At 31.7% G+C, this 20,340-nt stretch overlaps 1 protein-coding gene across 1 annotated transcript in view; it reads left to right on the forward strand.

Moving 5' to 3' along the window:
- The window catches only part of Eys (eyes shut homolog), a 1,581,889-nt gene that overhangs the window by 924,968 nt on the left and 636,581 nt on the right, over window positions 1-20,340 (forward strand).

Consider the following 20,340-nt stretch of genomic DNA (forward strand, 5'->3'; position numbering starts at 1 on the left):
TCCTTAGGCTAGTGCTGCTCACAAATGGAGCCTCCAGACCTGCCCTAGCACAAGGCAGATACATGCACCAATGTGGAAAAGACTAACATTTCAGCTTGTTGGATGGTCCTGTGTGTACCCTTGAGATGGTGAAGGTCATTGTGGCTATGGGACTCAGGCATGACCCAACTTAGCATCAACCTTCATGGTTCAGAGACTGATATTAAGCTAGGGCACAATGGAGTCTCACTGTCTCAGGGAACTGAGTATGGGGAAGGTATGTGTGACACAAGCCTAAGTCTGACAATGATGGAGGTTATACGTGGAATCTAAAAACCCTTATCTCATAGTTGAAAGTAGAATGGTAGTTAAAAGAGGTTGGAGAGTGAAGGGAGGAGATAGAAATGAAAAAATGTTGATTAATGTCTACTAAGTTACAGGGAAAGATGAGTCAAAAGTTCTGGTGAGCTGTTTTGCACAGTAATATGACTATAGATAAAAATTATGGACTTTATATTTCAAAAAAAATAATGAAAGGCTTTGAATATTTTCCCCACAAACACATGATGAATTAAGAGGTAGAAATATTTTACCTAATTGACAAAGCATAATATGTACCTGCATTAAAACATTACCTATTACCCCATTGATATGTACAACTTTTAAGCTTTTTATACATAAGTTAAAATAAATTTAATTAACAAATAAAATAGACTAACAAGTAGCAAAACTGAGACTACAATCCTATCATGATGATAATAGTTAATGGTTACTGAGTTTTTACTATGTGACAGGTACTAGGCTCATATTCACCTTTTTTTCAGTAATACTTAGGGAAATCTATGAATTAAATACTATTTGTGGAGTATAATAAGAAAAAAAATGCATTGAAGGATTACAATACATTAGACTCAGGTAATAGATACCATGGGAAAACAGTGGAGAAATTGAGATTTGTTAGGATTTACATACTCAAGATTTTTTTTTTTAGTAATTTAAGCCTGATACTATTCTTTTGACTTGATCATAATGTAAAAGAAAAGAGAAAGATAACTGTAAATCAGTGTTTTGTCATCTGTTTTTCCTGTTGGCCATTGCCTTATTGTAATAGGTCTAGGTAATCAGCTCAGCTTGAAAGCAGCTGTAGCTTTCCCAGGTCCAGAATGATTCATTTCCTGCCCATTACTGTTACCAAAGAGGAGAGGTACAACTGGGGCAATACAAATGCTATCTTATTTTGTAGTTGTAGTAAAAAAAAAAAAAAAGTTTCGTAAATTTTATTCAGTATCTCACTGTTAGGAAAGTCAAATGTAAGCTTTCTGCCTACAAAGCTCAGATTGTTTAACCCAACATTGTGTTGCTCTTCTTGAATACCTATCACACTATATCTTGACAAAGTCTTTCTGCTTCTAATGGATGTTTGTGAACTCTATATGTGACAATTCACCACATCAAATTAATTTGATGAAACTGTTAATTAACCATGACCATCATTATGAATAGTAGGAAGTAAAAACCGTTAAGTTCTGTGGTCCCTGTCATCTGGAGTGTGCAAATTTATAATTAACTTAATAAGCTTCTAGAATGTCAATAGGACTTGAGAATTGTTTTCAAAATCTTACATAATATTTATTTTATGATTCTAAGTAAGAATTTGCATGATCAAAGGTAAATGAATAGAAGTTGAGTAACTCAGAGTAGGAAACACATGTTCTTTCTAGTTACCTGTTTTCTAAAATAGTAAAATAACCCCTTCCCCATGTTACCTAATATGTGTAATTCCATTATAGTATTAAAAAATGTTATTTATTATTTATTTATTCTCAGTCAAACAAATCATGAATTCTTATGTAGAATTCACCAAAATATCAGCAGGTAGTGATGGAGGCCATTTATGAATTATGGGTTTGTTAGAGCCACCACAAGGCAGGGAGTTGCTTTCCTGAGAACTCCTGCTGTGAACCCACTGGTGGCAGATTGTTCACATTAAAGCTGACACCCTACCTAAGCTCACAGCCAAGGTTCAAATGCAGTTCCAGAGGTGGGCATAACCTCCCTATCCCCAAACAACTTATTTTTTCCATCTTTATCCTGTTTCACTCAAGAAGCCTGCCACACTGAAAGCTTTTGGTGTATTTTCCCTTAAATAAAGAATTTGGGCCTTTTTCCTAGTTCAGTTCCAATTCCTATTAGGGCTGGAAGATCCACCAGGCCCCCACTTTTAATACTATTTTCTGCCTATTTTTTTTTTTGTCCTTTATTGATTATTTTCAGGCTTTTAATTTTTCCAGGCAGTTCACACTTTCAAGCTATTAGCTCTCAAGGGTGCTGGTAACTCCAACAAAGTAATCTGATAACAACAGAACAGATATGTTCTTTATCATTTACTGCAGCAGGAAAGTACAACAGATTGGCAGAACATAAGCCATCCCTCAGAAGGGGAGAGTCGAAAGTGGAAGATTTACATGAAAAGGAGGAGGGAGTTCACCTGATTAAAGGATAAGGCCTTTCAAGTTTGAAATTTGAAAATTAACAAGAGTGGGGATATAAGAATTTTTAATGAATAGACACTAGTAAGTTATTGAAGCAACTCTTGATAAGTAAACTCGTATGATAAATGAGCTGTTTTGACTAGATAAGTAGATAATTGTTTCTGATGAAAATATCCTAATGCAGAAAATGAAGTTACTTATTGACTATGTATGTTCCCGGCATTGAATTTTCCTGAAACCAACAACTAAGTCATGTTACAATTGGTGATCTATCATCATAGATAAATCATGTTCACATAAAAGACCCTGCCCTATGTGGGACTCATTTCTGCTGGTTATCAATTCAGCAGCTCCAAAGTGAGAGCCTCAGAGATCCTCTTTCATTCTACTAGTGTTCATTTGTGTCATCTGTTAAACAATAAATCCCTTGCTATGAATTTTAGCATCTGCAAAAGTAATTCAAATAAAAATTTTAATGTGAAAATAGATACTTTGTCCTTTATTAAAATGTAAATCATAAACATATTTGTGATATCCTAGTATTTACTTGTATATGACATTAAGAGTCTCACGATGTTGCCGTAATCATGAATTCTAAAAAGGTCATATTAGCAGATTTTTTTATTTGTTAGTGTTTGTGTGTCAGTTGAGAAACAATTACTAACAACAAACTAATGTATGTATACCAATCATGATTACTTTTGTTTATTTATATTAATGTGTTTACCTATAATATTTTATGTGCTAGATGATTGGATAAATACTTTATGTTAATATAGTCTATAAATGCAAAGAATTATTGTTAATAATAAAACTTGAACTTTTACATTACAGTTCATAATTCTCATATATATAAAATATTTATATAGAGATATATACACACGTATGCATATATGTGCATGTTTTTAACAGGAAAATAAATTAGTTAAATTACAAATATCATCTTCCTTTTTATAATTTCCTTCTAAATATTCTTTAGTTGCTTAACTGCTATAAGTTCACTAGTAAAATAAATACTTGAGAGTAATTATTGTCATGATTTTCTTTGATCAAAATAGAAAGACGAGTCAAGCCTCAAAATTAGTCATTTCTTGTAGCAATATTGTACACTGTCATAATTTTTATTCAGATTAATTCATAAAACTATACTCTTTCATCTTGTATAGAATATCATTTTTTTTTAGTTGAATACCCTAACAAAGGCATACTTTACAACTGAGGGATAGTATGTGTGGTTACTCCAAGATGTTATTAGTGACATTTAAACACCATTTTTATAAGCTTGTGCCAGGGTACAACTGGAAATTTACAAGCATTCAGTCTCTATTTTTGATGGCAGGACCATGTTTACATGGCCCACATGAGCAACATCTCCATATTTAAATGTCTCCTAATTCAGCTAATACATCATTTTTCTTAATTTTGTAGCTGAAATATCTACACAGTTTGCAAATTCTTCATTAAACATTAACAAACTTACTTATATTTGTATTTCTTAGAAACAAACAACATCTGAGTTGATGTTAAAACAACGGACAAACATGCATTTTCAAGTCAAAGATGCATGGGGGAAAGTTGGTTTTGTAAATTCTCTAAATCTATTGAATCAAATCATATTCTGTGTATTCTTCTGATGACTTCCCTTATCATCACTATATATGCCCCCATGTTCACTTCTGAAATAAACTATTCTATAACAGGCCAAACACAGAGAAATCTTAGATAATTGGAAGAACTGAATTTTGGAGGCTTTCTCACCTCTATTATTCCAAATTATAATACTGGTGTTGATGGTAGCAGGACCGCATGAGGAACCTCTCCAGACCTAGAAGCTTGTGGCTACCTTTAATTCATTCTAAAACATATCTGACTTATATTTCATTCAATCATCTATTCTTTCTGTATTACATTCTTGTATTAAACTCAGTGTAATTCTGGAAGGTATCATAAAGGATCTTGAATATTCAAGAAAACAAATTACACTATTGAAGATTTCATCAAAGATCAAAGCAATTTCCCTTCCAAATGAGAAAAAAATAGTCTCTGAAGAAGAATCTAAAAATGATAAATTGGTGGAATAATTTTTGATTCATAGTGGGTACTCAATCTGTCACAGTTAAATGGTTGAATAAAAAAAAGGTATGGAATTAATTCATTTACTCTGGCAAAATATGCTAAAAACATCTTTTCCTAGCAACAATTGGAAATGACTCTAGTTTCTTCTGCTACTGCTCCATTTGGAGACAAAGGTGAGAACAGCTATCAACCATCTTGCTGATTTCTCAAGGCAGGAAAATAAGAGCTAGATCTCAATGAAGGCAGAGAAGCAGAGCCCTTGCCTATGGGTGACAGGAAAGGTAAAAGGAGTTTCATGCTCCTGACATTCCCTTTATTTACTACAGCTAAGAAAAAAATGGAAATGGCCAACAAATAGATTTTAAAAATGCTCACTATTATTAGCCATCAGGGAAATGCAAATTAAAATTATCATCTCACCCCAACCCAATAATAAAAAAATAGGCAGTAAGATATGTAGAAAAAAGAAGTCTCATATACTGGTGCTGTGAATGTAAGTTAATACAAACTAATGCAGAACAGTATATAGGTTTCTAAAAAATAATAATAAAACTAGAGACTCTAGAGACAGATGAACCATATCATCCAGTTATCCCATTTCTGAGTATATATCCACATGAAATTTGTGAGTTTTCAGGTTTGAGTGGTTGAAAACTCTTATACTTGGTATATTCAATTTAATATAGTGCCATAAAAATTATGTTTTTTAAACTTTGTAATAGTTCCCTATTTTTAGGAAAACTGCAAAACTATTACAGAAGGAAAAAAAAAATTGCAGTGGAATTAAATGGAGCAGAGATGACTAAGAAAGCTAAAAAACTGAGGGATTCCATGTGAAGGCCAAAAGTGTGAGCAAAAAGTTGTGCAGTACAGAGCAAAGGAGCTAAAGTAATATTTCTATCTGTCTCAAAATAGCACTTGTTAATTCTAAGTCCAAAGCTTTGTTTCCCAGAGTAGATACTGAAATATTCAGAACATAAATCAGCACAATATCTGACATAGCTAAAACAGACTTCTCACTTGGATGTGCCATTTAAAATTGGAACAGATTTACTTGAGGTGGAATTTCAAGGAGAAATCTAGAGTAATTGAGGTAAAACGCCAGAAGCTAGTTTAGCCATTACTCCATTCCTGATCATTTCATTATTTTTCTTTTTAAATGATATTTTATTGCATAGTGAATAAGTACAACAAAACTTACACCTTACATGAATTTGAACAACAAAAGAGTACCCTTACAATCCATGCAATCAAACAATAATATTACTCCATTAACTTTTAACTAATTGTATCTCATTGCTTTATTTTTGGTTATCATTCTCTTATTTTTCTTTATATTCATATACATATTTGTATACATTTTCTATTTTTTCTTTATATTGATATACATATTTAGACAAATACATATGTTTCACACATATACAACATAGTATACACAAATATCATATATTTCCACATAATATGTTGTTTATTGGATGTTTTTAAATCTACATACATTTACATAAATTTTAAAATACTGAATGCATTGTCTATTGCTCACAATTTTTGTTCCATACTTTATTAGAATTTCAATGTTGGTAATGTTACCTGCTTCCTACACATATAAGCAAGAATTTCTTGGGCTATAAAAATATAAGTTGACTTTCTGGATCACAGAGGGTAAAACCATTCAACCATTCTTGATGTTGTCAAATAATTTTCCAAAGTGCATTCATACACTCCTAGCCTCAATCACATTTTGTAAGAATCTAGTTATGAGTTCAGAAACACCTGGTATTTTCAGATTGCAACTTTTTTTTTTTTTTTTTTTTTTTTTTTTTTTTTTTGCTAAGCAGGTGGTTATGAATGACATCTCACTGGAGTAACTATATCCCCTGAATCCCCTGAATACTAATAAATATCAATGTTTTCCCTCTATTATTGGTAATTCTTGTTTTATCTTCTGAGAAGAGTTTTTCTAAGACTTTTACTTTTGAATTAGGTCAATTGCCCTGTTTTATTGGGCTATAGAAGTTGAATTCTATCAGTATCTAACTTTTGATACTGGTCATTTGTCAGTTACGTATTTTGAAAACATCTTCTTAATATTTGTGATTTGTCTTTCTTTTATTTCCCTTAGTGCCTTCAGATTAGAAGATGTTCCTTCTCGGAAAAATTTAAACTTAACCTATTTTAATTGATAAATAAAAATATGCCTATTTATCATGTAAAAAGCATGATATTTTGAAATGTGTGTACATTGTGAAATGACTAAATCAAACTAAACAACATATGCATTTCCTTACATGTTTAACATTTATTGTGGTTTGACACTTAACAAACTACTCTCTGAGCAATTTTTTCATAGAATATATCAACACATAGTTAAGAATCACCATATTGTATAACATATCTTAGGAATTATTATTCCTAATTGAATTTTATCTCTTTTGATCGATATTCCCTTAAATGCCATCCCTACCCCCAATCTCTGGTACCCAATATTCTATTTTCTTCAAATGAGATCAACTTTTTTATTTTGTTTATAAATGAGATCATGTGGTACTTATTTTTCTGTGTCTGCCTTAGTTCACCTAATATAAGTTCACTCCAGTTTTATCCTCCTTGTCACAAATGATAGGACTTCATTCTTTTTTTAATGGCTAGGTATTCCATTGTGTATATGTACCACATTTTCTTTATCCATGCATCAGTTGGTAGATACTTAGATTGTTTCCATTTCCTAATTGTTGTGAATAGCTCTGCAAAGAAAACAGGAGGGTATAAACCTCTTCTATATACTGATCCCATTTTCTTTGGATATATACCCAGTAGGTGGATTATTTGATCATATTATGGTTTTATTTATTTATTTTTAGTTTTTGAGGAATTTTCATACTATTTTCTGCAATGACTACTAATTTATATTCCCACCAACAACATACAGAGATTTCTAATTTTCTCCATATTCGCACTAATACTTACCATCTTTTGTCTTTTTGGTAATAGCGATTCTAATAGGTATGAGGTGATATCTCATAGTGAGTTTAATTTGCATTTCTCTGGTGGTTAGTGGTGTTTAGCATTTTTCATATATCTTTTGGTCATTTGTAGTCCTTCTTTTGGGGGTGAAATGTCTATTCAAGTTATAGTTGATTTTTTTTTCTACCAGGGATTGAACCCAGGGTCACATAAACACTGAGTCACATTCTTAGCTCTTTTTATTTTATTTTATTTTTATTTTAAGACAGTGTCTCCCTAAGTTGCTTAGGGTAGCTTTGAACTTGCGGTCCTCCTGCCTCTGGAGTTGCTGAGATTACAGGTGTGTGCCACCGCACCCAGATCATTTGCTGATTTTTAAGTTAGGTTATTTGGTTATTTCTTTTCTTGATATCGAGCTGTTTGAGTTCCTAATATACTTCTGATTTTAGGTCCTTATCAAATGTACAGGTTGCTGATGTTTTCTACCACTTTGTGGGAGGGTAGGCGTCTCACTTTTTGGATTGTTTCTTGGCTGTGCAGCAGATCTTTTAGTTTGATGAAATCCCATTTGTCAATTTATCCCACTTATTTTTTGTGGAGGTCATATAGAAAAAATATTTTTCCAAACCAATGGTAGAAAGTTTTTTTCTGAATTATTTCTTTTAGTAATTTGACAGATTTTGCTCTTACATTTAAAAGTGTTCCATTTTAAGTTTCTCTATGTACATTGTGTGAGATAGGGTCTAATTCCATTCTTCTTCATGTGTATATAGAGTGTTCTCTAGATACGTTTGTTGAAGACACTATCTTTTTCTTTTGTTTATTCTGGCACCTTTATTAAAAACCAAATGACCATAAGCATATTGTCTTATTCCTAGTTACTCAATTTTTGTTGCCTTATTCATCTGTCCATTTTTGTATTGTTATGATGTTGTTTTGATTACTGAATCTCTTTAGTGGATTTTGAGATTAGATACCTCCACTTGTTTGTTTATTTTTCTTTTTATTTCAATCTCAAGATTGCTTTGGCTATTCAGAGATTTGTGTGTATGTGTGATTCTATAAAAATTATAGGACTTTTTCTATTTCTGTGAAAAATATCAGTGGAATTTTGATAGAGATTACATTGAATGTATATAGTCAATTTTATATTAATTCTTCCAATCTATGAACACATGACATCTTCCTATCTTTGAATTCTTTAATTAATTGTTATAGTTTTGAATGTTCAGGTCTTTCCTTCTTGGTTAAATTTATTCTTATGTATTTTATTATTTTGGGCATTTATTGTAAAGGGGATTACCTCTTGATTTTCTTTTCAGATAATTTCACTTAGTATATGGAATTACTGCTGTTTTTAACATGTTGATTTTTGTTCTCTAATCTTACTGAAATCATCTCTGTTTTTTTTTTTTTTGCTAAATTCATTTCTTGTTATCTTTAGTGTATTCTATATATATAAGATTATGTTGTTTGTAGTCTGTGCTTTCCAATATGGATTTCTTTTATTTCTTTCTTCTAATTGAACAAGCACGGAGTTTTAATCTTATGTTGAATAGAAGCAGAAAAAGTGAGCATCCTTGCCCTGGTCCTAATTTTACTAATTTTAGCAAAAACTTTCAACTTCTATATCAAATGTGCCCCATTTGACCATGAAAAGAAATTTTTAACCATCTCTAGCAGTCAGAGAAATGCAAATCAAAACCACCCTAAGATACCATCTCACTCCAGTAAGATTGGCAGCCATTATGAAGTCAAACAACAACAAGTGCTGGTGAGGATGTGGGGAAAAGGGTACACTTGTACATTGCTGGTGGGACTGCAAATTGGTGCAGCCAATTTGGAAAGCAGTATGGAGATTTCTTGGAAAGCTGGGAATGGAACCACCATTTGACCCAGCTATTCCCCTTCTCGGTCTATTCCCTAAAGACCTAAAAAGAGCATGCTACAAGGACACTGCTACATCGATGTTCATAGCAGCACAATTCACAATAGCAAGACTGTGGAACCAACCTAGATGCCCTTCAATAGACGAATGGATAAAAAAAAAAAATGTGGCATTTATACACAATGGAGTATTACTCTGCATTAAAAAATGACAAAATCATAGAATTTGCAGGGAAATGGATGGCATTAGAGCAGACTATGCTAAGTGAAGCTAGCCAATCCCTAAAAAACAAATGTCAAATGTTTTCTTTGATATAAGGAGAGTGACTAAGAACAGAGTAGGGACGAAGAGCATGAGAAGAAGATTAACATTAAACAGGGATGAGAGGTGGGAGGGAAAGGGAGAGAGAAGGGAAGACCCTCAGGGTTACACAAAATTACATACAAGAGGAAGCGAGGGGAAAGGGGAAAAAATACAAGGGGGATAAATGAACTACAGTAGAGGGGGTAGAGAGAGAAGAGGGGAGGGCAGGGGAGGGGGGATAGTAGAGGATAGGAAAGGCAGCAGAATACAACAGACACTAGTATGGCAATATGTAAATCAATGGATGTGTAACTGATGTGATTCTGCAATCTGTATACGGGGTAAAAATGGGAGTTCATAACCCACTTGAATCAAAGTGTGAAATATGATATATCAAGAACTATGTAGTGTTTTGAACAACCAACAATAAAATTTTTTAAAAAAAGGAAAAGCTTTGGAAATCAGAATATAACACTAAAAATAAAAAAGAAATTTTTATTTTTTTTAAGCAAATTATGCATCTAATTGTATAACACTCACCTCCCCATAATTTTCAAAAATTGAAAACCTCAAATGATCATATGTGTCAAAGAAATACACTTTGCAATATTATATGAAGGCATGGATTCAAAATCCTTCTTCCAAGGTAATAGATTCTAGAATATCAATATTATCCTGTAGTCCACCATAGTTTCACTGTATTTGTAGATGCAGAGAGAAAGTAGTAAAATGTGCAAGGCTGTAGAATGCTGACTGCTCTTTAGGGAGGGTCAGCTCTACAGGTATAGAATTTATTTGATAAACTTATGCTTTTAACAAACCAATGGTTGGAATCATCATAGAATTCTGATAGAGATAGGCAGAGTCCTCTTATATTTTGGGTGTGCTCTTAAGACTAACGCTGAGAATTAACTGTACTTAAATCAATTGTGTTGAAAAGTGGAGGAGAATTCTGATACCCTGTCCAACTGAAAAAGGCAAACTAACAAAACTTAGCGTTCCAGTTAAAGGTGATAAATTAATTACATAAATTTATCTGTGCTTCCTTCTGAAACCCCACAAATAATGAATCAAATATTTAATAAGTAAAAACCCACTAGAATAACAGTATTGATAGTAAAAAAAAAAGAAAGAAAGAAAATACACTCATAACATTTTAGTAGCTGAAAAGCAAGTGAACAAGCTTAGAAAATCTGAGAATTTGGGAACTACAGTTGGCAGTAGGAAAAGTAGAGAAGTGTGATTTATAGCAAAGCATCCACAGACGCCTAAGGAAGTAACAACACCAGATAACTGGAAGTGTAAGTGAAAGTGGAGTAAAATTCTTACTAGTTAAATGTCTTAGAATTGACACATTTTTTCACCAAAACATCTATGTGCTGACATATCCAGAAGTCCTTGAATGAAATCAGACTAATTTTTAACCTTAATACGTCAGGTTATCCTGCTGAGCCCACTGAGCCCACTGAGATGTACAAGGACATCCAGATGACAAGAAGCTTCAAATCTTTGCAAGATATTTTCCCAATTAGATGCATGTTTTTTTATGTCTCATTTTTCATTTCAACTTGTTCTCTGAGCATTATGTCATTCAGGGTAATTAAATCAATATATTTTTATCTTAATCCATTTTGGAATTAAAAGGATATATTTAATTTATAGAATAAAATTATCCCTCAATAAAAATTTAAAGAGCAAGTTTTTTAAACTAGGAAAATAGAAATTTCAAATGTTCATTACAATTTTCAGACATTTAAAAGGCTTATTATACAAAATGTTTTTTTAACGTGTTTGTCCATTTATTTCCAAGTAGAAAATAGATAAATCATGGGAATAAATGAAAATTTATTTCTTTCTTATTGAAAAGAAAGACAATTAAGCTCTTCTACATAGTAATGTGAGTTCCAGATCATTGCTTAAAATCAAAATAAAATGAACTTTCTAAATATATGCCCAGAAACTTAAATTTGCCTAAGATTATCATATTGACAATATAACATATGAAAATTGTCATATAGATATCCTGTCACATTGGTCCCCAGATTTACACAACTGTGAAGTATTGAGTATCCATTTAAACTAGTCCTCTGAATTCAGATCCAATATTCTTAATGTTAGAATTATTGTTGTGACTAGATTAATTTCCAGTTACATAAATGTGTATTTCTATTACTTCATTGGAATTTCATGTGACCAAAATAAAAATAATGAGCTATAATGATTCCAAAATCTAAAAAACAGTCTATATTTAATGTTCCTGTGTCTCAACTTCTACTAATGCCACCCCAGCTTTGCTACCCTGTTGTCAACCCCCACTGATCTCTCTGGCTGCCCATCTCCATTCTGGGATCATCTGGCGGGGTTTATAAACCCACTCACTGCCCCCAACACTATCACAGTGAAAATTATATTGTCTTTTCTTTTTTCCCCCTATAATTCATTTTACAAAGGCTAAAAGTGGCTTGTAATACTGCCGCACTCTGAAAGTAAGTGAAGAAACATGACAAATGTATGTGAGTTATGCATTAAATTATTTCAATGATGGTTTTCAGGTCAATGAGATATTGTTTAGTTAGCCAACACTTCCAGTTCCCTACAATGAACTGTTCTCAAAACAAATCCTTTAACTTTTCACAGTCAAAGGAAAATAATTACATACCAGTAACATGCCCATGAGTGGAATTCATACTAAAGACTCTTCTGTGTGTATGCACTTACATATATGTGTGTATGTATGTTTGTGCATGTATAATATTGCATTATGTATTTTTCATTTGTATATCCTCCTTTTTTCTACCTAAGTCCACAATTCTATAAAGTACAAGTCTATTTTACTTTTGTACTTTGCCCGTGGCCAACTGCTGGTTAATAGCAGAAATCAGTCTTGAAATTCTAACAATGTTGAAAGATCAGGTGAAGAGTTGAAAATTACATTTAATTAAAAGCTGATTGCTAGGAGTAAGGTGAGATATGGAAAATCACTATTAACACCTTTACTTTTCCTGGTATCTATCAGAACATCTAAGCATTGAAAAGAATTAAAGCCAGTTTTTGCCAAGACAGCTTGAGGGGGACAGTTAAATTGTAGGTATTATTTAAGTAATATTACAAATTGTAAATTAAATTACATTTTAAAGGAATATTAAGTAAGTAAAAATAAAATATATAAAATTCTATCTAATCACATGAGTGGATAATTACTATACTTAATTTTTTAAGCATAAGGAAAATATGTCACTCTTGATATTTTGCTCTAAATAAGCAGTAACATATCTGAAAAATTAATAAGGTTATTGGTTTTTATTAGTTACACCATGATTTATTAAGACAGATTATTTAGTTATGTTGCATTAGGAATAGAGTTGTACTGAGCATTTTTATTTTATTTAACTATAAATTGAACAGATAACACATATCAGCAATTAAACTTTAGATCTTGTTAAATAGCTGCTTTATTTCCAGATATATTATGCACAATGATTATAATCCATATCGATGACTTTCAATGAGTATAAAATGTTACATGACTCCTTAATTTTCTTTCATGTTTTTGTTCTACAGTCTTTTATGATGACATACATTGACAAATAAAGTTATTCACTCAACACATTTTTTAATATATTTTGTTATTGCCAATCTTCTAAATAAGAAATGGGATCTGTCAAAACCATTTAAAAAAAAAAGAGTAAACACAATGACTTTTCAGTACTGAAAGGATTTGTTCATCCTGAATTTGAATACGTTATTTAAGGAGACTGCTGGAGTCCTGGAACAGCAGAATTTCAATTATGTTTTCTGGTAAACTAGTTAGCCAAGGAGATGAAAAGTTTAAGGAGGCAATGTTTCTCCAGTGTTGCTACTTTCTCCTTTTATTGATTACATGTATTTTCCTGGTCAAATAATATTTTAGTTAGTGAGTAGGTTTCCAGCCTACCTAAAAAATCCCATTCAGATTACAACATTCCTTATGCATAAAACAGCTAAAGGAGATTAAGGAAGATCACATAAATCTATTAAAAGACTAAATGTAATTTAATTTCAAACTACCTTCATTGAGTAATCATTGCAGACATTTTATTCAATTATTATTTATAAATTATCTAAATAAAAAAATCAATATACAAAACCACTTTATATATCATTTTGGAACCTGTTGGTAAAAGGGGTCACTATTTATGTACTCACCAATATTAAATCACTACATCATTCCCTTAAGATAGAATTCAATATTAGAATCCTTATGGAAAGAAGAAATTATTGTTTTGGCCTCACACATGCTAGATAAGCTCTCTACCAATGATTATACTCCCCAGGTTTAGTATTTTTTGAAGAACTGCAAAAACTATATTTCCATTAGTTTTTCATCACCATAACCAATACAACAGACAAGAACAACATAGAGGAGGAAATTTTTATTTTGGCTCATGGTTTTAAAGATTCAGTCCATGGTTGGTCCACTCTTTAGCTCTGGGACTGAGGTGACAGAACATCACCGCAGAGGGGCTTGGCAGAGGAAAGCAGGTCATGACATGACAAGCAGAAATCAGAGAGTATGCTGTGCTCACCAGGGACAAAATAAAAACCCAAAGGCACATTCCCATTGACTTTCTTCTTCCAGCTATCCCCTGTCAGCCTATAGTTACCACCCAGTTAATCTATATCAGTAAACTAATCTACCAACTCTTTTATACCTCTCATAATCTAATCATTTTCACCTCTGAAAATCTTTGCATTGTCTCACACTCATGTGAAGGGAATATCTTTTGAAGGGAATATCTCATTTCTAAACCATAACACTATGTTTAGCATAATTGATAAGTTTCTTGTTCACATAAGATAAAACTGGTGTTAAAGAACATATGATTTTCTGGTGCAGTACAGGGTTGTGATCTCAGAACTTCAGAAGGCTGAGGAGAAAGATCAAAATTGGCAGCCAGCCTCAGCAACATAGTGAGACCCTCTCTCAAACTAAAAAATATAAAGGACCGGAGATGTAGCTTAGTGGTAGAGCATCCCTAGGTTCAATCTCTCTCTCTCTCTCTCTCTCTCTCTCTCTCTCTCTCTCTTCTTTTTTTTCTCTCTCTCTCACATACACACACACATACACACTTTGAAGAAAAAAGCCCTTTTCTAAGTTCTAAAGTTTTGATCAAATTATTTTCCCTAGGCCTCAGTTTTTTACTATAATAATATAGAGATCATAAGAACATGACCTTATATTTTCCAGAGTGAGGTGAGACTCAAATTAGCTGATGCATGAAGAAGTATTATGTAAAGAATAAAGGACAATGTAATTCGCATTTCATTGTTAATAAAACAGCTTTAACAGTAAAAGAATTGAAAACATGAGCTGATCTTAGAAAAATGGAAAACAAGGGACTTTTATACACCATCACTGAAGCCTCAGGGTTCTACCCAGATAAGATTAGAGTGGCAATACCATCTGCTTCAGCTCTTTCTAAATGCATGCCCCACAAAAATTCAAAGCATTTGCCTGTATCAATTATTTTTAAAATAATTGCAAATCTGTTTGTTTCACTGGAAGAGAAGATTTTCTTCCCTCAAATAATAGGAGCAAAATATAGTAATTCCAAGCATGTCATAGAAATAAAATTAAATCTGTTGTAATTTGAAGTCTGTTATAACTGTCCCCTAATTTATGGAGAAAAGTGGGGAACAGAAAAGTGAAATGACCTCTCTAAGCTAAGACATACTAACTGACTAAATTAGTATTAAAACTTAGCCTCCTTGAAACACTTTGTACTATAGCATTCTTCTTCCTAACCAGTACATTAAATTACAATCTTTAGTCATTATTTTAGGATGTTGTACAATAACAGTTTTATGGTTTGATACAGAATTTAAGCGATGAGTCAAGAAAACTTCCTCCAGAATTAAAAAGGAAAAATGAAAAAAAGAAAAGTGGGGGGATTCATAAATATAGAATAGAGACCAGTAGAGTACAGAAAGGGGACTGGGGGAAGGGAGGAGAAGAGGGAAAGGGGAGATACTAAACAATGAGACTGACCAATTTATACTGTCATATTTTAAGCATGTACAGATACTTAACAACAAACCCCACTATTATGTATAATTATAATGCACTAATAAAAATTCTTATAAATTATTGCACATTTTCACACATACAATAAAGAAAACTTCCAGAGATTAGAAAAGGAAATTCACCTTCCCAAATTTATTGATGATGCTAAGTAAAATGTTAGTTTTACAATCAGGAAAGATATGATGATAAATGAAAGTTCAAATGTAATCTCAATCTTCAGCATAGATGCAAATATCCTGAGCATGAATTGTTATAAATGAAATCCATATATATCCATACATCATGAGCAAATAGGTTTTAATTCAGGAATAAAATAATGGTTTGATATTAAATATCAAAATTTTTCACATTATAATCACATCAACAAGTGAAGAAACCAGCAAACTAAAATTGAAAGTATTAATGAGCTGAAAGTCACTTCATTTAATAATGTGCAAAACACGCCCGAAGGTGACAGCTTAAAAATCTCCCCTTCAAAATCAAAACAAGAAAAGAAATCTCATTTTTATTGTTTCAGTTCAATGTTTTTCACCCTAATGATACTAGGCAAGGTAATAAATTAAGAAGGAAAGAATAGAAAGAAAAATCTCCTTACTCACAAATTATATATAATTATTGAAAATAGAAGAGTTCAACAAAATTGCTTGATATACAATAGGCAATTACATTTCATATACTAAAATAATGATTTAAATAGTAGTACCTGAAGAAAACCTACTTAAAGTAGCAACAAATTCATAAGGTTTCTAGAATATAATCTAAGGAAGTAAGCCCATGAGCTTTATAAATAATTTTAAACAATACAAAAAATGTAGAAATTTTAAAGAAATGGAGATGTATACTATATCTTTGTACAGGAAGCTAAAGTATCACAAAGATATCATTTTCTTATACTTTTTCTATAAACAAAGAAATTTGAGTCAATTTATACATAATAAGGGTTTTTATAGAGTTCATTGTGTTTCATATATAAATTATCCTAATGCCTACATAAAGTAAAAGGGCACAAGGCACAGGATAAGCAACTCAAGCCTGTGGAAGGAGAATAATATGCAGAACTTGCCCTACCCACTACCAAGATAAGTCATAAAGCTCACTAACTCAGGGTTTGGCTTGGGTTTGATAATCTGTTCAAAGGAATAGAATAAATTCAGAAAAAGATACATGTATGTGAAAGTATAACAAAATTAACAATGCAGATTAATAAAGGAAGGATAACTGTGCTGTATGTCATCCTAGAGTTATTGATATTCTATATTACAAGACAAAAGCAAAAAGAAAGTTTGAAAAAATTCTATGCAAAGCAACTGGCAACAAAGGTTATTAAACAAAGGAGTAGCATGCTTTGATTTTTTTTCTTTTAGAAAGAGAAATTTCTCCTCCTTACAAGTTGCAATAAAGAAATGTTCCTGATAATCTATCACCATTTTCCAGTGAAAGAAAAAATATTATTATAATAGATGTTATGCTTCCTTTTGAAAAGACTGCTGATTGCTTTCAGAGAAAGCATATTCAACTACATAATTAGTTCTCCCTGAGTTTTCCTTACAATCATTTATTTTCTTAAAATCTGCCTCTATAATTTTATATTTATTATATGTTTCCTTTGGCTAGACTGAGGGGTCTCTGCAAATTTTACATTACATAGTCCAGCTTTAAGTTTCAGTATTCTTGGTTATGTGTAAATCTTTTTGCTTTATAAAACTAAAACTTGCTCTATAAATTATGTCACTGACTTTTATTCCGTGTACTAATCAATCTGTGAAAATCTATGAAAGGAAAAATATTTAACAATAATTTATCTTGAAATATGCTTAGTTCATACAATAAAAACAAGAACATTTTCATAGAGCATAAATCTTTAAATTGCCTGGGGAAAATATCATTTCAAGAAGCATATTATAGAACCTAACAAAACCCAGCATTTAACAGTGAAGATCCTACAGGATAGGAGAGAAATCTTTGCCAGCTGCTCTTCTGACAGAGAATTAATATCTACAATATTTAACACACTCAAAAAACTCAGTATAAATAAGACAGAGCCCATTCAATAAGTGGGTAAATGAGCTAAACAGACATTCATTACTCAAGGGCTAACAATTATATAAAAAATATGCAACATCTTTGGCCATCAGCAAACTAAAAAATCAAAAGTACAGTGAGATTCCTTCTTACTTCAGCCAAGATAGCAATAGTCAAGAATACAAATAACAACAAATACTGACAAGGATGGTGATGGGCATAGGGAACTCATAACTCTGTTGGTGGGAATCTAAATTACTAATATCACTCTGAAATACAGTTTAAGGATTCCCCAGAAAACTAACAATAAAACTACCATATGATCTGAATATACCTCACCTTGATATTTATCCAGAAGAATTAAGGTCAACGTATTTTATCTCTAAAATATGTTGACCTTAATTCTTCTGGATAAATGCCTATCACAGTTACCATGCCTATATGATACAATGTGATACAATGCCTATCACAGATACCCATGCCTATCACAGTTCACAATAACCTAGTTGTGGAATCAACCTATAGAATGGATTTAAAAATTGTAGGATATATACACAATGGATTTTTATTAAACCATAAGGATGGACAAAATTATGTCATTGGCAGGAACATGGAGGTTTCTGGAAAGCATTACATTAATAAAATAAGTCGGAATTTCAAAGACAAATGTCAAATGTTTTCTCTCATATGTGGAAACTAGAGGGGAAAAAGAGGGGGAAAGGATGTTATGAGAGTAGAAGGAAGACGACTGGTATAGAGGAAGGGTATATATCTGAGTCAGGGAGAGTAAGAGTAGGTATTGGAGTGATACAGATCAAATTTTGTTATATGTGTGTATGAATATGCCACAGTGAAATTTCCCACCTTGTATAATTAATGTACATCAATAAAAATTTATCACACAGTGTACAGAGGGTTAATTCTAGTTTTCCTATTTTCTTCTGCTTTATTCATGAACTTTAAGCTAATTGAGATGAATTAAAATGGATTATGTAAAGTTGAATTTTAAGGTTAATTACACAATTTGTAGAACATGGAAGTATAAAGCATTTAACATGGAAACTATTTTGTAATAATAAAATCCAATCTCTTCTCTCTAGGAATAGCATAAATTTAGAGAACCAAGTCAGAGGGAGTATCTGTGGCTAATTTGTGGTTGCTGATCTCCTTACAGATAGAGTCAAGAATCAAGATGTGATATAGGTTTCTCAATGAATAGTGTTGTAAACATTTATCTGTTGTACATGAAGGTATAAATATAAATGTTACACATTTAAGTGTTATACATGAAAGTTTTCTCAAAGTCATACTTTATTAACAGAAAACAGATATGCATGCACACACATATCACAAATATTCAATATTATTTCCTACATGTTATTTTTAAAAAACATGAAATGAATAAGGGACCATCTTGCATTTGAGATGCAAAATATTTCTTAACATTAAGCTAGGTTGAAGACTCCAAAAAATAGTACATAATCATTCTTTGCATGAATATTTATGGATTACATTGATATTCACATTAACCTATTAGAAATAGGTCTGTCATATCTATGTTTTACTTTAAATACCTAGTCTTCATAGAGTCATTATCAACTTGTGGAAAATACCGGTATTCAGTTATTCCTCACAGTAATCCAACTTACACATTTAATCATATATAGAACATAAAGTATGAAAAACATGCTGTTCTTTACAATATATTTAGAAGGTTATTATCTGCTAACCAATATGTCAAAAAGTGGTTCAGACTAAGATTAATTGATTGTTTTTCTAATTACTTATTTTTATTTTAAAAATATAGTTTTGGAGAAAATGTTTATACTTATCAAAGAACTAAAATTATACATATTTGTTTTATATTGCTTGTATATATATATATATATATATATATATATATATATATATATATATACACACACATACATAAATACACACAGATACCTATATATAACTCAGAATCACTTTTATTCATTTATTGTAAAATATATTCTATTATTGCATTTGAAACACTTCTTTAAGATGTAGAGATAGAGTCGTTAATTCCTAATTTTCTTCTAAATACCCTTTGAAATTTTCTTCATTCTCATACAATAGCAGTGACCACAGGTTAATAAGTATTAAGTACTCCCACGCTTGTATATCAAAAAGAAAAATTTTGCCAGCTTCTCATCTATCAACAACCAAGACTCAAACAAATTTGTTTTGTGTGTATCTAGATTCATCCTTAAACTTACTCTGAACTGCTAGATGCAAAGGCAAGAATTACCTCCTAGAAGCTTAAGCACAAAGTTTAAACGATAAAAGTTTAACTCTATAGGTAGGATACATAAGGAAGCACCTTCAGTTTTAGTATCTGGATATCCAGATATTTATCAGGAAATAAGGCTTGAAACTGGTAAAATAATAGAATTAGGTTTTAAGGTTTTCTTCCCAACAAAATACTAATCTTACCCAGTATAAACCTATTTGCATAGATGTCAATGGAAGCTGATCTTATCTGCATCCACATTGGAGGGCTTTACCAGTGACCCAATTCTAGCTAGTTAAGT

The sequence above is a fragment of the Marmota flaviventris genome, chromosome 6 (genome assembly GCF_047511675.1).
Source record: "Marmota flaviventris isolate mMarFla1 chromosome 6, mMarFla1.hap1, whole genome shotgun sequence".
NCBI classification, from domain to species: domain Eukaryota; kingdom Metazoa; phylum Chordata; class Mammalia; order Rodentia; family Sciuridae; genus Marmota; species Marmota flaviventris.